The sequence below is a fragment of the Gracilinanus agilis genome, chromosome 4 (assembly GCF_016433145.1).
Source record: "Gracilinanus agilis isolate LMUSP501 chromosome 4, AgileGrace, whole genome shotgun sequence".
NCBI classification, from domain to species: Eukaryota; Metazoa; Chordata; class Mammalia; order Didelphimorphia; family Didelphidae; genus Gracilinanus; species Gracilinanus agilis.
The window spans coordinates 28790152-28810461 of record NC_058133.1 but is presented as its reverse complement, the minus strand read 5'-3'; positions in this window follow the sequence as shown (position 1 = coordinate 28810461).

Below are 20310 nucleotides of genomic sequence, written 5' to 3'. Positions count from 1 at the left end.
GAAGAAAGCAAGGCTTGGACAAGTAATGTGGGTCCTTTGCTCAAGAATTTGAAGGGTGGTCATATAAAACAGACAGCAGGATGGTTCTTTTGATCCGAGAGAGGAAGAGCAATGGGGAGAATTCTCAGAGAGGCCCTTTCATCTCCCTGGGTTCAAATCTGGCCTCAGACACTTACTAGCTGTGTTATCCTGGCCAAGTCACATAACTCCATTTGCCTCAGTTTCCTCATGTAAAGTGAGCTAGAAAAGAAAATGGCAAACCAGTATCTCTGCCAAGAAAACCCCAGATGGGATCATGAAGAGTCTGAAATGACCAAACAACAACATAAATTCGAATGGACTGCTCTCAAGAGGTACGATCTCCTTAGTTGGAAGACTGAGCAGAGGCTAGTGGCCAAGGATGTTCTAAGATTCTGAGACTTCCTATAGCAAAAAAAAAACAAAACTAGGAAATGTCTGTCTTAGCACTCCAGCTCCATCTTCAGACTCTAGAGCCAGCCATTTCCCCCCTTTAAACCCTTTTTCCTCTCATGAGCTAGGCCGTGTGATCTTGAACAAGTCCCTTGAAATTCCTGAGAGGAGAAAACCTTTCATGTTTCCTCTGGGAAATGGGAGAATAGAACTGGATGAGTTCTGAGGTCTATGGCACCTCTGCTTGAAAGGACACAAGAAAGCAAGGCCGTGGGGGATGTGGAGGACATGGGAAGGGGTCTGCTGCCCAGGCCCACTCCCATCCCAATGGCCCAGGCCAGTGTGGCCCAGCAGGCTCAGCCGTTCTGAGCTGGGAGACTCCCGAGGAAAGTGGCACAGGAAATGAGGGGGCGGGAAAAGATGGCATTCTGTTATGGGTTTGCTTTTTCTAAGACTGTAGTCTAAGGAGATTTCTGTGTCTCACCCAACATCTCTGTGCTGAAAGTGTCTTAGAGAAGACTCCTGCAGGGGACCCCAGGGTGTCTGCCTCACCGGAAATCCAGCCTCCCCACGGGGGCTCCTGGGGATTTGCCTGGCCGCTGTCAAAGAATGGCTTCCTGACGGGCTCCCTGTTGTATCTGTTTTGATCAACACTCGTGCCCACCCACCCCGTCCCCCACCCCCTCCTGGCCAGGCGAGGCTTTCTCTCCACAAACACATTCATTCATTCACTGATCATAGAGAGAGGGCGGGCTGGCAGGGACCGAAGGGACCAGAGTCTGGCCTGGGAATCTTGTGTTTGGGACTGGCAGGGGCCGCCGGGCCATCTCGTCCAACATCCCCGTGTGACACATGAGGAAATGGCAGCTCAGGGGGCTACACAGGATCATACACTTGGACCTGGAAAAGACCCTCGAGACCGTCTTGGCCAACCCCTTCATTTCACAGATGAAGAAACTGAGGCCCGAGATGATGAAATAAATGCTCTGAGGGTGCTGAGGGGCAAAAAATCAGGATTGGAATCCAGGTTCTCTGAGTCTAAACCCGGCATCCTTTCCATGGCACCAAGTTCTCTCTCAGTCCCTCCTTAGGCTATCGAGTTTGGACCAGACCTTTGAAAACTATGTGATCCAATCCAGCAAGCATTTGTCAACAAACATTGGTTAAGCACCAGGTGAGTGGTATAGTGGATAGAGTACTGGGTTTGAAGCCAAGAAAAGTCATCTTTTTATGAGTTCAAATCCAGCCTCAGACACAAACTAGTTGTGATACCCTAGACAAGTCATTTTACCCTGTTTGCCCCAGTTTCCCCATCTGTCAAACGAGCCAAAGAAGGAAATGGCAAACCACTTTGGTATCTTTGCCAAGAAAATCCCAAATAGGGTTCCAGAGAGTTAGACATGACTGAAATGACTAAATAATCACAAAAATCTCTCACTATGTGCCTACTGCGTACTAGTTCTGATACTAATACTGAAGTGCCTACTGTGTGCAGGTACTAGTATACAGGTACTAGAGCTGAAGTGCCTACTGTGTGCAGGTACTAGTGCTAAAGTGCCTACTATATGCAGGTACTAGTGTACAGATATTAGTGCTGCAGTGCCTTCTGTGTGGAGGTACTGCTGAAATGCCTACTATGTGGAGGTACTAGTGTACAGGTACTAATGCTGAGGTGCCTACTGTGTGCGCAGTTACTAGTGTGCAGGTACTAGTGCTGAAGTGCCTACTATGTGCAGATACTAGTGCTAAAGTGCCTACTGTGTGTAGGTTACTAGTACTGAAATACCTACTATGTGGAGGTACTAGTGTACAAGTACTAATGCTGAGGTGCCTACTGTGTGCAGATTCTAGTGCTTCAGTGCCTACTGTGTGCAGATACTAGTGCTTCCGTGCCTACTGTGTGTAGGTTACTAGTACTGAAATACCTACTGTGTGCAGGTACTAGTACTGAAGTGCCTACTCTGTGTGTGGCAGGCACTAAAGGCATGACAACAACAGGGAAACTACTTCCTGTCCTCGAGGAACTCAAAGGGGGAAGATCCATGACATCGGACCAGTCCAGAAATGGTCATTTGAAGAGAAAGGAGGATCAGGAAGGGTTTCTCCTAGGAGGTGGCCAGGAGCTGAGCCCTGAAGGAAGCAGAGGCGGAGATGAGGAGGAGGGAGAGCATTTCAGTCTTGGAGTGCAGGCAGGACCGCGGTCCAGAGATGAAGAGGGGATGCCATGTTCAGGAAACAGCAAGTAAGCCGGCTTGGTGGGATCGCAGAGGAGCCATCAAGGAGCCTCGGACCCTCTCTCTGAAACAGAAGGCTGGAATCAGGTGAGCAAGTCCACCAAGCCTTCCGAAGGGCTTACCGTATACTGGCTCAAGCTTACAGTATGTCTCCCTTCAATGGGATTCTTCCAGGCATACGTTGAGGCTTCCAATGATCTGGGAGCCCATCGACGTGGATGCTCCCCTCAACGCTACAGAATGGAGCCTGTTCACATCGGAGCATCACGGAGGACTCTCTATTTCCTCTCCCTGCCAGTCCCTGGAGACCTACCTGAGGACCCGACTTGCCGCCCTTCCCTTGACGTGGTAAGGAGACGGATGGAGCATGTGAGCTGTCCACCAGCCTAGTGACCCTCGATCCAGCTACCAGGCCGCCCCATCTTATTTTTCTAGTCATGTATTTCGATAAGGGCTCATTTATGCTGAATATGTTGTGAAAACCCTCAAATAAATGAGATAACTTCTGATTTACCATATCTAAAAATGTCTGAAGAGAGTTTGTGTGTGAAGGGAGTGAGAAGAAGGGATAGAGAAAAGACTCGGGTTCTAGTGAAGTCTGCCTCCTCACCCTCTGGGCTACCTTGAGCAAGACACTTCCCTTCTGAACCTTAGTTTTCTTATCTGTCCAATGGGGATGTTAAGCTAGATAATAATTATTATCAATAATATATATCAATAACAAATAGTAATTATTAATAGTAATGTACATTTGTGCAGTGCTTTAAGATTTGCAAAGCACTTTACATATAATATCTCATTTGATCCACACAACAACTCTGGGAAGTAGAAACTCTTATTAGTCCATTTTACAGATGAGAAAACTAATCGAGGCTAAGTGACTTGCTCAGGGTCACTCAGGTAGTTAAGTGCCTGTGGTAGGATTTGAACTCAGGCCTTCCTGACTTCACGACCATCCATCCACTTGTGTATCTAGATGATCTCTAAGATCTCTCCCAGTTCTAAAATACTGTCCGCCCCCTTTCCTTCCTCACAATTTTTTTTAGAGTATTTTATCTGCATCTAGAGAACGTTGACCCTACTGCATTCTCCCTTGGATCAGAACCACCGATTCATATAATTCCTATGTCAGGCAGTCAGCTCCTCGGCCGTGGCCCCTTCCACCACTGCGTCCCCAGAACTCCCGGCGTCGAGCCTCGGCGGTCCTCCACCCAGCAGAGGCTTGTTTTGGATGGAACTGGCTTGTCAATCCATTTAATTCAATAATCATTTATTAAGCTTGTGTGCCAGGCACAGAGCTAAATACTGAGGAGTCAGAGACAAAAACCAAGAGTCCCCTGAGGAACTTCCGGTCTATGGGGGTGGGAATAACATGTACATAGAAAATTAAATTAAAAATACAATTTCTATCGGGAGTAATAACAATAATAGCTCGCGTTTCTACGGTGCATTAAGGTTTAAATGCATTTTACAAATATTAGCTCATCTTAGCCTTAAAACCACCCTAGGCGATAGGGGCTCTTATTATCTCTATTTTGCAGATGAGGAAACTGAGGCAACAAGAAGCTAAGTGACTTGCCCAGGGTCCCACCGCGAGTAATTATCTGTGGTAGGACTTGAACTTGAGTCTTCGGCACTTCAAGTCTACCCACTCTACTCACTGCACCACCTGTCTCGTAACTGATGGCAGGAGAACGGGGACCAGCTTCTTTTAGCAAATGGCACCTGAGCTTCACTTCAAAGGAGTTCGGGGCTGCGTGAGGTTCCCACGAAGGAGAGCATTCCAAGTCACGCGCATGGAGGTGGGAGATGGAAGATGGTGTCCAGCAGACACAGAAAGGGAGGGCTGTATAACAAATGAAAAGTTGGTTGGAGCCAATTGCAAAGGGCTTGCATTTATCTTCAGTTTGTCCTTCATTTTCCAAGAGGCCGGATGGCATCAGAGGCGAGGTCTTGATTTGCGAGTGAATTGGATAGAAGGGAGGCTGAGTGGCATAAAGCTGTCAGCCTCCTTCTCTCTTCCGGAGTCATCAGTCTGGTGGCAGGACAAAAGTCAGGGCCACTGGCGATGGCCTGGGATGCAGCCGATGGCCTTGGCTTCTTTGATGTCTGACCAAGCTCCAAGCCCTCCACAGCCCCTGCTTCTGCCTTCAGGGATGTCCTCACAAGCTTGGGGAAGACACCCGCCATCTCTCCCTTGTCCGTCTGTGGCCCATCGGCTACCCTCCGTTTGGTTTCCTGGGGCGTAGCACGTGCTAGAAGCAAGAGGAGCCTCAAGGGTTTCTTGAACACAGTCACCCCCATCCTCTGGGTCCCTGGGACTTGACAGCTCTCTTGAGGCAAGGTGGAGGCACCTTCTCCGGCTGAGAGATGATGAGGGAGTGGGCGAAGGCAGAGCAGAGAAAAGGAGGAAAGGGAGAGATATAACGAAGAGAGCCTTGACAACAGGATCTTTGGGGCGAATGTGGGGAAAGTATGTTCTGGAGTAGAATGTGTGTTAACGGCCACATGAGCACAAAGGAAGGGCCTAGACCTTCTCCTTAATAATCGAGCTTTCAGGCGGTTTCATAATTCTAATGATTTAAGGCAGGGGTTCCCAGACTTTTTTGGCCTGACGCCCCCTTTCCAGAAAAAATACTACTTAGCACCCTGGAAATTATGAAACTATTTCTTGAACTGAGAATAGAATGTAATACAAAAAAGTGTGGCCATCACCGCTCCTCTGGGTCACTGCAGCACCCACTAGGGGGCGGTGGCACCCACTTTGGGAATCACTGATTTAAGCTTTGCCAAGAACTTCACAGACATGACTTCATTCTTTCCCCACCAAGCCCTGCTAGGAAGGGATGAGTATTATCAGCCCCATTTTACAGAGAAGGAAACTGAGGATCAAAGAAGCGAAGATACGAGCGCAAGGCCATCCACCCAGCTAGGAAGTGGTCCACTCATGAGCCTGGACCTGGGGATGGAGAAGAGGGAAAACTCTTGGGGAAGTGGAGGCTGGCTGATATTCAAACTGCCATCATGAGGGAAAAGGGGCTTTGGGCCATTCCTGCTCATCTTCCTCTGACAAAGTGACTCAGTTTCCCTATCTGGAGCCTTGAGTTTCCTCAGAGGTTTTTCATTTAGCGGATTAGGGACTAAGGGGGTCCAAGTCCAGCCTCATCTATCCTCTGCATTGTAATGGCACTCTGGTAATTTTCTCCATTTTTAATGCTTCCACAGATCTGTGACAGAGGAAGATCCCCAGGGGAAGGGACTTAGCCAAGGTCAAACTATCAATCGAGCATTTGAAACAAAGTTGTAGTAGATGGATGGTCTCCTAGAGTTGTCCTGACCATGGCCTTCATCCTCTGGCCTGGGCCAATCCTCAAGCCAGGCAGTCAGTCAACAAGCACTTATTAATGTACACCTACTATGTGCAAGGCACTGTGCTAAGCGCTGGGGTTACAAAGAAAGATTAAAATACAATCCCTGCCCTTGAGGAGTTCACAGTCAAATAAATGGGAAGGACAACATGCAAATAATAAATAAACATAAATAATAAATAAAAATGTTGTATACAAATCAGTATCATGTTGCTTGCCTTCACAAGGGGTACAGGGAGGGAGTTTGGAACTCAATATTTTTTAAAATGTAAAAAACTGTTTTACATATAACTGAGAAATAATTAATGGCACATATATATTTAAAATGTTATATATGGATTAAATTGGAGAGAATCGACAAAGGGAAGGCACTAGCATGAAGAGGAATCTAGAAAGGCTTCTTGTAGAAGGTGAGGTTTTGGTTGGGTCGAGAAGGAAACCAAAGAAGCCAGGAGGTACAGGCGAGGAAAGCTAATATTCCAGGTAGGGGATGGATGGCCAGAGAAAATGCGTCGTGTCAGGAGACGTAGTGTGGTGAGAAAGGAGCCTCAAGAAGGCCAGTGTTGCCGGTGCTGAGGACTGAAGGAGAAGATTAGAAATGGAGGAAGGAGCAAGGTTCTGGAGGGCTTTAAAAGCCAAACAGAGAATTTTGTATTTCATCCTGCAACTGATAGGTGTCAGAGGTGGTGTATGACATGGTTAAATTTTCACTTTAGGTCAATTTGATGACTTGGAGAAGGACCGTCTGGAGAGGGGAGAGACTCGAAACACAGCGGACCACCTGAGCACCCTTGAAGACTTTCCACTTTGGCAATTATGCCATTGGCTCCCTCTTGGATCCTAGATTATAAACTCTTCAAGGAGAAGGACTCTCTTTTTGTATCCCCAACTAGCACAGAACCTGACCTGTGGTGGACACTTAATAAATGTGTATGGATTGATCGATTTGCCTTTTATAACCCCTACTGCTTTATTTTTTTTTTAAACCCTCACCTTCTGTCTTGGAGTCAATACGTGTATTGGCTCCAAGGCAGAAGAATGGTAAAGGTTAGGCAATGGGGGTCAAGTGACTTGCCCAGGGTCACACAGCTGGGAAGTTTCTGAGACCAGATTTGAACCCAGGACCTCCCTTCTCTAGACCTGGCTCTCAATCCACTGAGCTACCCAGCTGCCCCCCGCAACACTGCTTTTGATCAGAGCACAGGTACCACCTCCTACAGGAAGTCTCCCCTACTTCTCAAGATTACTTTGGCTTTAACTTGTATTTTTTTGTTTTTATGTATCTGTGCATGTTCTTCCCTCTGACCCTTACCTCCCAGGAGAATGTAAGCTTATGAGTAAGGACTATTTGATTTTTGTCTGTATTAAAATTGTTTGAAGGACTGAGGTGAAGTGATTTGCCCAGGATTACATAGCAAGTCTATCTCAGAGTCAGGATTTGAATTAGGGGAGGAAGTCCAGTTCCAAAGTTGGCCTAGTGTGCCATGTTGTAGCTAATATTTGGATAAATATAAAAGTGTATATTTCTTCCTGGAATCTCTCTCCTCTGGGAAACAAAATCCAGCAGGTTTCCAGATTTCCTTCTTTTCTAGAAATGGAATTTAGGTATACCAGGGCTCAGCCACAGGACACTTCTTATAGCAAGCATGGGGCCCAGGAGACAAGTTTCCAGTAGCATAGCTAAGATCTTAAAATACTTAGCAGAAAGTCTACCAGCTGAATGAGGCTGATGGGGCTAGACTCAGTTTTTATTTTTCCTCAAGGAGCAAATTTTACCTTTAAAAAACCCCTTTAAAAAAAAAGAATATACACAGAGATGGATACACTGTGGCACAATCAAATGTAATGGACTTCTCACATAGCAGCAATGCAATGATCCAGGATAATGCAGAGGGACTTATGAGAAAGAACGCTCTCCACATCCAGAGGAAGAACTGTGGGAGTAGAAATACTGAAGAAAAACATATGATTGATCACATGAGTCAATGGGGATATGATTGGGGATATTGACTCTAAATGATCACCCTAATGCAAATATCAATAATATGGAAATAGGCCTTGATCAATGGCACATGTAAAACCCAGTGGAATTGTGTGTTGGCTATGGGAAGTGGAGGGGAGGTTTAGGGGAGAGGGAAAGATCAAGGATCATGCAACCATGGAAAATTTTTCTTAATTAATAAATCAATCAAAATAAAAATAAAACAAAAAATAAAAAGGGGAAAAAAAACCCCTGCCAGTAAGACTGATAATTCTCAAACATTGTGGGTCATTCCTAGGACCTCCATCATGTTGTTCAGTCTATCCTCTCTCTTCTGTTCTTCTCTCCACCAGGAAAGAAAGCACACACACACCATTCCTTGGGTAATCCCTTTAGTGCCCAGTATCACCTTTAATGTTCAGGGAACCTTCAGAATCAAAGGGAAATCTCAAACTCACAGACTGACTTCAAATTAATAACAAAGTTGACTCCAAATTGACTCTTTCCTTCCATTCATAGTAATGAAGAAAACATGAGGAAAAAATGAAATTAAAGGTTCTTCTGCCCAGCACAATTAAGAGCTCTCTCCCTTAAGATCGAAGGAGAGTTTGGAGTATTGAGTTTAATCTGAAACTGAAGAATCCCCTTTCCTGCTACCTCAGTCAGCCTCTTTCTTCATGTTCTCAGAAGACAGAAGCAGGAGTCAGGGGAAGGAAAGGGAAAGCATGGGAAGATTTAGACAATGGTCAAAGTTCTGGCACACTCTCAATGGAAGGTTATGAAGGTTTGACTCTTTTGCATTAGTGCCCCAGGACTGGACTCAAGGGATGGGAGCTCACAAGCATCAGAGAAAGGAACTGGGATGTTTAGCTTTTAGAAGAGAGAACTCAGGGGGGATACGATAACTGTGCTCCAGGATTTGAAAGATTGTCATGTGGAAAAATAAATAAAGTGATTAAAAAGATAATAAATAATGAAAATTTAAATAAAGAAAATAAAAAGTTAGAAAATTTAAATAAAGAAAATAAAAACAAAAATGAAAAATAAAATAATAAAAATCAATTAAATTTTATTAAACCACCTATAGACAAATAAAAACAGCTTCTTAATCACAGCAATTAAGAGTTAGACATACTCTCAGAGGTCATCTAGGCCAACTCAAAACTGATCCAGAATCCTCTCTGAATCAAACCATCAACTTTCATCTTCTGTTCAGTCGTCATCCCTTAAAAGGGAAACTAGAATCAGAATCAAGAGAAACTGGAGAAATAGAAAGACAGCCTGGGTTTAGAGTGAAACTAGCCAGATTTAATGAGGGTAAAATGAGTGGGATGGGGTAGGATGACTATAAGATGATTTCTAAGGTCCCTTATGGAATTGGGTATGTGATCCTCTGTCTTATTCTGCCTGGTATCAGTGGGCAAAACTAGGAACAATGGGAGCTTTTACTTTGACCTATGAATCTATTATATTTACTTTGGTGCAGTAGCGCCAGGCATGGAGTCAGGAAAATCTGAATTCAGGGGGCAGCTGGGTAGCTCAGTGGATTGAGAGTCAGGCCTAGAGATGGGAGGTCCTAGGTTCAAATCCGGTCTCAGACACTTCCCAGCTGTGTGACCCTGGGCAAGTCACTTGACCCCCATTGCCCACCCTTACCACTCTTCCACCAAGGAGCCAATAAACAGAAGTTAAAGGTTAAAAAAAAATCTGAATTCAAATTTGGCCTTAGACACTTCCTAGCTGTGTGAACCTGGGCAGGTCACTTAACTCTGTCTCAGCTTCCTCACTGTAAAATAGCTAGAGAGGGAAAAGGCAAGATATTCCAATATCTTTGCCAAGAAAATCCCAAATGGGGTCAGGAAGAGTCAGAAGCAACTGAAACAACTGAACAATCATAAATCTATATCATACATATGTTTATGTGTACTTGCAATCTTTCCCACTAGATTGTAACATCCTTGAGAGAAGACTGTTTCATTCTTTATTCTTGTTTTCTTTTTCTTTTTCTTTCTATATTATTTATTTTATAAGTAATCTTATAAAACTAAAACCCTCAAACATAAACCCGAATAAACAACTGAAAAAATATTGTACTTGGATCTGCATTCTGGCTCCAATGGTTCTTTCTCTGGAGGTGGATGGCATTCTTTGTCATAAGTCCTTCAGAAACGCCCCAGATCGTTGTATTGCTGAGAGTAGCCAAGTCTGTCACAGTTGGTCATTCTATAATACTGCTGTTACTGTGTACAATGTTTTCCTGGTTCTGCTTATTTCACTCTGCATCTGTCCATGAAGGTTTTTCCAGCTCTTCCTGAAATCATCCCATTCCTCATTCCTTACAGCGCAATGGTATTCCATCACCATCAGATACCACAATTTGTTCAGCCATTCCCCAATTGACGGGCATCTCCATAATTTCCAATTCTTTGCCACCACAAAAAGAGCAGCTATAAATATTTTTGTACAAGCAGGTCCTTTCCCCCCTTTTTTATCTCCCCAGAATACAGACCCAGAAGTGGTATTACTGGATCAAAGGATATAGCATTGTTTTATAACTCTTTGGGCATTATTCCAAATTGCCCTACAGAATGGTTGGATCGGTTCACAGCTCCACCAGCAATGCATTAATGTCCCAATTTTGCCCACATCCCCTCCAACATTTATCGTTTTTCCTTTACTGTCTTATTGGCTAATCTGATAGGTTTGAGGTGGTACCTCAGAGTTGTTTTAATTTGCATTTCTCTAATCAAGAGGGATTTAGAACATTTTTTCATTTGATTATTTATAGCTTTGATTCCTTCATCTGAAAACTGCCTGTTCATATCCTTTGACCATTTATCAATTAGGGAATGACTTGGATTCTTATAAATTTGATTTCGTTCTTTATGTATTTGAGAAATGAGATCTTTGTCAGAGAAATTTGTCAAAAAATGTTTTTCCCAGCTTATTGTCTAATCCAGTCTTTATACTTGTATCTTGAGCAAAATTGGCACTAAATGCTTGTTGTTTGATTGACTGATACATGGAAATACTAGGCTCCAGGACAGATACAAAAAGGATATAATCATAGAATCTTAGAGTTGGAAGGCAAAGTTCACTTTTGAAACAAATTAGAAGTGTAAAGTACAAACCTTATTTCATTTGTTCTTCCTTCTGAGTTAAGTGCTACTATCATTCTAGTTTTATAGATAAGGAAACTAAGGCTGAGAGAAGTTAAGTAGTGCCCAGGATCACCCAGTTAGCAAGTGCCTGGGGCTGGATTTAACCCAGGTTTTCCTCATTCCTAATTCATTGCTCTATCTTCTATACTCTTATCTTCTCATAAACTCTAACTTCTCAAAGTGTGGTCCAGTGACTCCTGGAAATACCCCCAATCCCTTTTCAAGGGAAAAACAAAATTATTACCTTTATAATAATGTTATGGTGTTTTATTTTCTGATAGAAAAAATATTGATAGTTATAACCCTCATAAACCAAAGCTCTTTGGGGGAGGAGTCCTCAATAATTTTTAAGAGAGTGAAGAGGTCCTGAGTCCAATAACTTTGAAAACTGCTGGACTACACCATCCAGTCATGGTAGCATCACAGATTTAGAGCTGGAAGGGACCTCATGGGCCATCTCATCCCTTTTTACAGATGATGAGATTGAAGTCAGACAAAGTTAATGGTTTGTGGGGGCAGCTGGGTAGCTCAGTGGCTTGAGAGTCAGGCCTAGAGATGGGAGCTCCTAGGCTCAAATCTGGCCTCAGACACTTCCCAGCTGTGTGACCCTGGGCAAGTCACTTGACCCCCATTGCACACTCTTCCACCAAGGAGCCAATACACAGAAGTTAAGGGTTTAAAAAACAAAACAAAACAAAACAAAACAAAACAAAACAAAACAAAACAAAGCTAATGGTTTGACTAAGGTCACTCAAGTAGTAAGAGATAAAGAAAGGATTTAAACTCACTCAAAATATCTCCTGAGGGTGGGAGTCCTGATATGTTGTCACCAGCCAGAATAAGGCCTGTTGTTCTCACCAGGCCACTGAATTTGAACTCAGGTCTTCCAGACTCCAGGGACAGTTCTTCATCCTCTTAGCTACCTCATTTCCCTAGGGAAGAGGGAAGAGACCTATTCTGCTTGGCCCCAAAGGGTAGATACAAGGGCAATGGCAGCAGAAAGTGGAGATTTGGTATCAAGAAAACCATCTCAAATAATTAGAGCTGTCAGGGGGCAGCTCAATAGCTCAGTGGATTGAGAGCTAGGCCTAGAGACGGGAGGTCCTAGGTTCAAATCTGACCTCAGACACTTCCCAGCTGTGTGACCCTGGGCAAGTCACTTGACCCCCATTGCCCACCCTTACCACTCTTCCACCTAGGAGCCAATACACAGAAGTTAAGGGTTAAAATAAATAAATGAATGAATAAATAAATAAATAAATAAATAAATAGATGAGTAAGTAAGTAAATAAATAAATAATTAGAGCTGTCCCAGGAGATGGGGGTTCCCATTCCTTGGGAATCCCAATATCTTGTTAGGGGGAGTTCTGGTCAAGATTCCCAAGTAAAGATTGAACTGGATGCCCTCTGGAGTCCCTTCTAGTTCTTGGGATGTATTATTCTGTGAGACTCCAAGGTTTCAGAGTTCTTTTCAGGACAAATGGATGATGACACTTTCCCAATAACCTTCTATTCTCTTCCACATTTCTTTGTACCCACAACCCATAACGATTGAAATCCCTCTCCAGGTGTCACAGAACCAGTCAAAGGTATCCAGTGTCAGAACAGAGAGGGAGGATAGAACAAGGAATGTCGGGGCTGGGAGGGTCCTTTGAACAGGTCAACAAGCTGAACCTCTGCTTTTTACAAGGGAGAAAACTAAGGTCAAGGGATTAAGCAGCCCCACCAGAATCACACCGCTAGTAAGGAGCTAGTAAGGAGCAAAGTTGGATTCTTGTTACCATTCAACGAATTCTATTCCTGCTGAATTCTAGCCCTTAAGCTAATTAATTAAGACATGGAGAGCCTGAGATTTCAGTAATGAGGCTTTAGCAGCCCACTGTGACACCATGTCCCTGCTCGTGGAGCTCAGGGGACCACAGAGATGCTCTTGATGGTTTGGTCCCAACAGGCTTCAACAGGGCAGGTGGGAGGTGCCCCCAACAAATCAGCGGCTCAGGTGGAGCCAGCCCTGCAGACAAAGCCTCGCAGGTGCCCTTATAATCGGCTGGCACAAAGAGAAAGCGCGTCCTTTATGAAGCAGGCCTTTATGTGAGGCCAATCCCTCCCTAGAGTCTGAGAAGCGCCTTCCCTTGGAGAAAGGTAAGGGGCTCCCTTTTGTTCTGTTATGGAGGCGAGGGTCTCCGACCTTCCTGCCTCCTCTTCCACCCCACCCATTTACAGTAGTGAGAGTTCAGGTACTCCCTGTGAAATTGGACCCAGAGCCCAGATGCTCCTTCCAGCCGGGTCCAATGCTGGCTTTAGGAAGAGAGCCCCCGTGATGTGGCTGGGGAGAGGGGCGGGGTGTGATCCCAGATGATTCTGGAGCCAAAGACAGGCACGCTCCCTTCCAGGCTTTTTAGGTTTGCTTTCCGAGACTGGAGGCTCTTCTTTCATGGCCTCCGTGTCTTCATCTGTAAAATGCGCTGGTTGGCCTCTAAGGACCCCCCTGCTCTAGAACCCTCTTGGCTTTTCCCAAGTTGCCTTGGCACACCGCATCCCTTAAGCTTAAACTATGGGTGGAAACAGGGAAGGTTGATGCTTGATGGCAAGAAACGTTACCTACCATGCAGTGTTGTCGAGAGGGGGAACGGGCCGCTTTGAGGTGGGCATCGCTCATCCCTCACAGGAGGTCTTCGTGCCAAGCTCTAACGACCCTTCATTGGGACTGTTATAGGAAGAATTTATTTGGCTGGGTATGGGTGGGACCTGAAGGCTCCCTTTCCAATCTGCTGTGATTCTACTGGGCCAACAATGGAGACAGACACTAAAAAAGAAGCTAACGGTTGTTAGGAGACCTTCTAAACTCCAAGTGCACCCTGGAGTCCCAGATGGGGTCAATGAAAGGCACCAAAAAGGGAAACCCCAAATGTGACAGTTGTCTTTCCTCCAAGGGAGCATAGGCAGAACAAATTGGTTGGGGAAAAGTAACTAGGAAGAGAATTCATTAATCAGTAAATATTTACTAAGCGCCGACTACGTGCCAGGCACTGTACCAAGTGCTTAAAAAAAAAGACAAAGACAGTCCCAGCTCTCAGGTGGCTCGCAGCCTAAGGGAGTGGGCACCATGTCACCACCTAGGTGCAAAGTATAGTCAGGAATAAATTAGAGAGATACTGGGGGGAAGCTACCGGCATTAAGGGGCATTGGGAAAGATTTCCTGCAGGGGGTGGGACTGTAGCTGGGGTCTGGAATCTAATGGTGTCTTCGATGAGGGGAGAGAGAATTCCGGGTTTGGGGAACAGCTGGGGAAAAGGACAAGAGTCTGGAGGTGGAGTGTTGTGTTGGAGGAGCAAGCTGGAGGCCCGGGTCACTAAATCACTGAGGACATAAAGGGAAGAAGGTGTAAGAAACCTGGAAAGGGAGCTGAGGGCCAGATGATGAGGGCTTTGAATGCCTAACAAGAGTTTATATTTGCTTCTGTAGGGGATAGGGAGGCTTTGGAGTTTACTGAGTGGATGGGTGGCACGGCCAGACCATCTCCTGATACAGCTTCACTATGATCTTTAGTCATTACGCAGAATGTCTGGGCTCTAAAGGGACTTAAAACAGAATGTCAAGGTTGGGAAGAGTCTTAGAACGGGGAATGTCAGAGCTGAGGGAGACATTAGAAAATGTTAGAGCTGGGAGAGATCCTAGAACACAGAGTGTCAGCGGTGAGAAGGACTTGAGACTATAGAATGTTAGAGCTGGGAGGGACCTTGGACCAGACAATATCCAGAGCCAGAAGGGACTTTAGAACAAGAATGTCAGAGTTGGGTGGAAACTCTGGACAAGGCAGAGAAAATGTCAGAGCTAGAATGGGCCACCAAACCTAGATTTTGGATAATATTAAATTTGGGAGCGATCTTGGAGCCGATCTCACTTCTTTGCTTTTTTCAGAGGAGGTCCCTGTGGGCAGACATAGTGCGAGTTCCTCAGTCTTCTGAGTCTCGATCACTCTTGTTTTTTCCACAAATTTCCCCTCATAATATCCTCAATAGAAAGACTTCTCTGCTTGCTATATGCAAATCTTCTGAATAGGAATTCTTGCCATTATACTTTGAAGAAACCTGTAGTATTTAAAGGTATGAATGTTTGAAAAATTCAATTTGCTTCTCTAGGCAGAACCTTTTCCCTCCAAAACGTGAACTTCCTAAAATATGTTCTAATTTGGGAACCTCCTGATCTGCCCAAGTTCTTCCAACGTGGTGTCAATATTCAGGTAAATGTTGGCTCTTTCTGGTACTTTTGCAGAAAAAGAGAGGCAGGTTTGACATGAAAGGTTCAAGGGTTTGGGACCAGAAGGGTCCTTAGAGGTCACGTAGAACGAACTCTTTTTTGACAGCTGAAGAAAATGAGATCCAGAAAGGTAAAGGGACTTGCTTAGGTTGCTACGGCTGAGGTTCAAGGGCAGATCTTCCAAGTTCTTTTCTTGCTTGGTGCCGCTTCTCAGAAATGAGCAGGAGGAGGCCAGGGACTGGCAGGAATGAACAATAAAAGTATTATTCTTATAGAGAGAGAGATTGCCTTCTTTCTGAATGGGCCACTTTCTATCTGTTCGAAAGCTCTTAATAAGGCCAGACTAACAAGAGGCAATGTTGCAATATTGGGTAGATAATGTGGGAGATTTAGGATGAAGAAGATGGTTACAGGGTGGGATTCAAATCCAATGTTGCCTCCTTCTTAGCCATATTACCCTGGGCAAGTCTATTTCCCTCCTTTGAGGTTTTGTTTCATTTTCTGTAAAATAGGGACAAACTGCAGTACCAGCGTCAAAGGGTTGTAAGACTTGGATGAAATAATTTATGGAAGATTTTGCAAACTCTGAGAGTGCTGGAAAACCATCTATTGCTATTGACAAAGGGGTGAAGGTGATGCTGACATCCATCCCTCTTGCCTTTGCTTGAAAGACCCACTCCTAGATTGAAGTCAATAAGAAAAGCAGGGCCCTTTTCTGTACTTCCTTTCCCAAGTTCCTCTCTTCTTTTTCCTCCCTAAACTGGGGTCTGAGATCCTAAAGCATGGGTCATTTGTGGTAATCCCCAAGAGGGGAACACAACAAACAAACGGGAGGGAGGATGCGGGATGCCAGAGGCAGCTCTGGATTTGAGAAGCCAAGTTGTAAGAGGGTAAGACTTGGATTCAAATTCCACCTCAATCATTACTAGCTGGACTGAGGACAGGAACTCTTCTTTTTTTCCTTTGTATCTCCAAAGGAAGTAAATAGTTAATTAATGCTTGTTGACTGATAGACTTTGAAGATCTAATATCTGCAGGGTTTGCCTCATGGAAAGGTGTGTGTAAAACAATTGGCAAACTACAAGGCTATAGAAATGCCAGTTTTTATTATGGTTAAAGTTGATTCTTTCCCAAACCGATTTGACAAATACATGCTACCTATGTCAAGAGGAGGGCTGTCTAATAGATATACAAATGTAATGGAAGTGTAAAAATATATATTTCTGGAGCCTGGGGTTTTTCCACTGAAGCGAGTTTGCCAATTCTTGTCATATGGGCAGAGGAATCCAAGGAAGGGATGCCATTTTGAGGAGTCTAGCATCCCAGAAGGTGAGAATGGCCAGAATAGCTTCATGACCTGGCAGGGCTTAGGTGGCATTTGTTTCATCGGAAAAAAGGAGAAAGAAGAAGAGGAGGGGGAGGAGGAAGAGGGCAGAGGATTCTAATGGAAGAGAACAGGAAGATCATGTAGCCCAACCCCCTTCATTTTAGAAATGAGGAAACTGAGTCTAGGGGTTGGACTAGAGGAAATCTAAGGTCCTTTCCACCTCTTAGGTTCAGTTTAAATTACCAGAATTTTTTTTTTTTTAGTCTTGATCATGTGTTAGAGGTCAAGCCTACTGAGTCTGCCCTAAGAGAGAAGTGCCAGGTACCCAGAAAAGTATCCTAAAATTTAGGAGGTGATGGGGCAAAGGCAAGAGAGAGCCAGACTAACCTCCCCAGGAAAACAGGAGATTTTTTTTTTTTTCGGCTGGGGAGAAAGAAAGAGATCAAGGAAGGCTTCAGGAAGAAGAGTGCCCTGGAGCTGTCTGGAAAGAAGAGGATTCCTAGAAGAAAGGAAGGGCAAGGAAAGTGGTCCAGGTATAGGGCCAGCCTATAAAGGCCTGGAGGATGGAGATGACAAGATAACCATGGAGAGAGAAGGTGGCACCAGGTCAGTGAGTCTGCATTTGATCCTAAAGGGAATGAGGAACCACTGAACTGTGGCAGAGGGGCAGGATCCCAGGGGTTCTAATCCCGGCTCTGTTCTGACCTGCCCTCGTGGCTTTGGACTAAGCCTCAGTTTCTTCATTTGTCCCTCTAGGCAGGGATAATCCTCGGGGCGCTCGTCTGAAAGGGCTTTGTGAGGATCAGAAGAGCCAATATATGCAAAGCACTGTTGCAAATCTCTGAGCGTTCCAGAAAGGTTAGCTATTCTTAGCTCTAAAATGAGGAGGTGGGTGGGTGGGACCAAGCCCTTTCCAGCCGGGACTTCTGGGACCCAAGTCAGATTGCTGAATGGAGGAGTGACCCGGTCAGCCGCCCCCCCCCTCCCGCCCCGGTATACGCGGCGGGGTGGAAGAAAAGGGGGCCCCAAGTGAGTGGAGAGAAGGGGACAGATGTGAGGGGGCGGGAGGTAGAAAGGACAAGTCGGGGAGGGAAGAGGGAGGCTGAGGCAGCTTATCAAAGAGGGCTCTGGAGGGTGGAGGTGGCGTGGGCAGAAGTGGGCAAGAAAACCCCTCCGACTGGGACGCTCGTTGGGGACGTCCCCGAAGAGAGAGGCACCCAGCAGGCAGGGGGTGGTGGGGACGGCGGTCTATGCTGATTTGCCAGCCAGCTGGGTAGGGGCGCTAATTGAGCCCCGGGGAGCTGGCGGGGTCGGCACGAGAAAAACGCCCGGGCAGAGAGGGCACTCTCGGAGGAGCGGGGAAGGAGCCTGAGGAGGAGCGATCAGGGCAGGAGGAGGAGAACGAGGAGGCTTCCAGACGCCGAGGCAGGGAGGGAGGGAGAAGAAGGCTAACGCCGTTCTAGGCTGCCCACGAGGATGAGGAGGGAGGGAGAGACGAGGCTGGATCTGGTCGGTCAGAGGCCGGGGCATACGTGGGCTCCAGGCTCCCTGCCACCTACTGTCCGGGCGACCTCAGGTAAGCCTCAGTTTCCTCCTGTGTGGATAGGAGTGAGTGGAGGAGCCTCGGTCCGTCTCAGTGGAGGCCGGGCATTGTATGGAGCCGGGGAGGTGGGAGCAGGCGCCCTACTCGCAGAGGTCACGGCCTGAGGGCGGCCCCTTCCCCTGGGGTGCCCAGGAGGCGACGCCGCGTGCCCCGCACCTGACCCGGCCGCACGTGGGAGGCGAGGCCGGGGGTTGGGTGGGTGGGGGGGCACGTGCTGCCTGAGGAGGGAGGCGGGTTCCCTCCAGCCGGAAGGCTGGGTGGCAGCTCGTGCAGCTGCTCCGTTCCCGGGAGCGCTCCATCCGTCGGCTCCGCGCTGCCCCGCACCCTACAGCGCTCCGGGTCCGAACCGACCCGGGGCTCCCGCAGCTGCTGGCCCTCCCCTCTCCCCCGCTTCTCTCGCCGGCGCCGCGGAGAAGATGCGCTTAAAGAACCAGGTAATGCGGCGAGTGGGGACGGGGGCGGGTTGGGGGGCCGCGACCCCTCCCGGGCTCAGCCCCTCCCCCTCTTCCGGCTGGGACTCAGTTTCCTTCTCTGTAGGGGGAGGGGTGCCCAAGGGTCTCCTTGCTCGGGATGCACGCGGGTTCACAGGGGCTTTCACAGAAGGGGGTGGTGGAGGGAGCGGTCTGCACTTTCAGGCCAGTTTCACTGAGCCAGAGATGCCCTCCTCGGCTGGATTCTGGGGCAGTTGAGGGATCCCCAGGGGCTTGCCGGACATAGAGGCAGGAAGTTCCACCCCTGAAGAGTACATTCCCTTCTTCGCAGTGTGATCTTAGGCCAGTCACTCCCCTCCTTGCCTCAGTTTCCCTTTCTGTAAAATGAAAGGTTTGGCTTGGAAGCTCCCTTAGGACCTATGAAGCAGGGATCGTGCTGGCTGGGTCAGTGAGGTGCCCTTCCAGCCTCACCCAGATTTTGGGGAGCCAGACAGGAACCTATGCCCCGCATTTACCCCAACTCAGCGGAGGAGCAGTGGAAGAGCGTTCTTCCCTTGCCTTTATTCTTTGTTGGTCCCCTTTGAGGTTGTGGGTGAACTCCCTAAGCTCTGGCGCCACAGTCCGGGCAGAAGGGGGGGGCGGCCCCCTTTGTCATCATCTCCCTGGTCCCTGGGGGAGTCCGACGGCGCCGAGTCCCTCGGGTGTCTATTCTCTCTAATTGTAGGGAAAGATATGGCTGAGGGCCCCCCTCCCCTTACTGCCTGGAGTGAGCGGGGGGGGGGGGGAAAGGGGGGGGAGGAAGGGGAAAGGGGGACCCTCCCTTTTTATTCCTGGACCTGCCAAGGCAGGCCCCGGCACTTGGGAGAAGAGATTTGTGGAGGAGAAGCTCGGGGAAACTGAGGCCTTGGGGAACATGCCCCCGGGTTCTGGAGGCCAGTTGAAGTCTGGTTGATGAGTGGGTGGAAGAGGGAGCCGCTCCCAAAGGTCCCCCCGCCCCCACCGGAGTTAGTGCCTCCCGCGAGCTGCTTCTCTCAGCGTCTGCATGTTGTCTGCCCCTTTAGCCTGGGAGCTCCGGGACCGCCGGGCCTCTTAGCCGGGTGCCTGGCCCAGATTTGACCCAGAGGGGGGCCCGGCGGCCTTTGAGGCTCGCTGGCTGCTAGGACAGAACAGAAAGCCTGCCCGCCCCCCACACGGAAGCCCTCCAGCATCCTCCTGTATCTTTGGATGTGGAAGGGGCCAGGCTGGGGGCTGGGACCCAAGTGTGGGGCACGTGCCCCGGGGCCATTCCTGGCGGCAGGCTGGTGTTGGGGTTCACTCCCACGGCCTTCTCGGCAAACGCTAGCAAGGGGACGATTGCACGTTGTCCCCCCCCCCATTTTCCCAATCCAGATCTTTCTTTCCCAGGTGACTAGAATTTGAAATGAAATGGAGGTGATCAGGCGCAGCTCCAGGCTGTGCAGTCCGCCTTCTGGATTTGCCAGCTCAGATAAAAGTTTTAGCAAAGGAAGGAGAATTGGTTTAGCGTTGGAAGCAC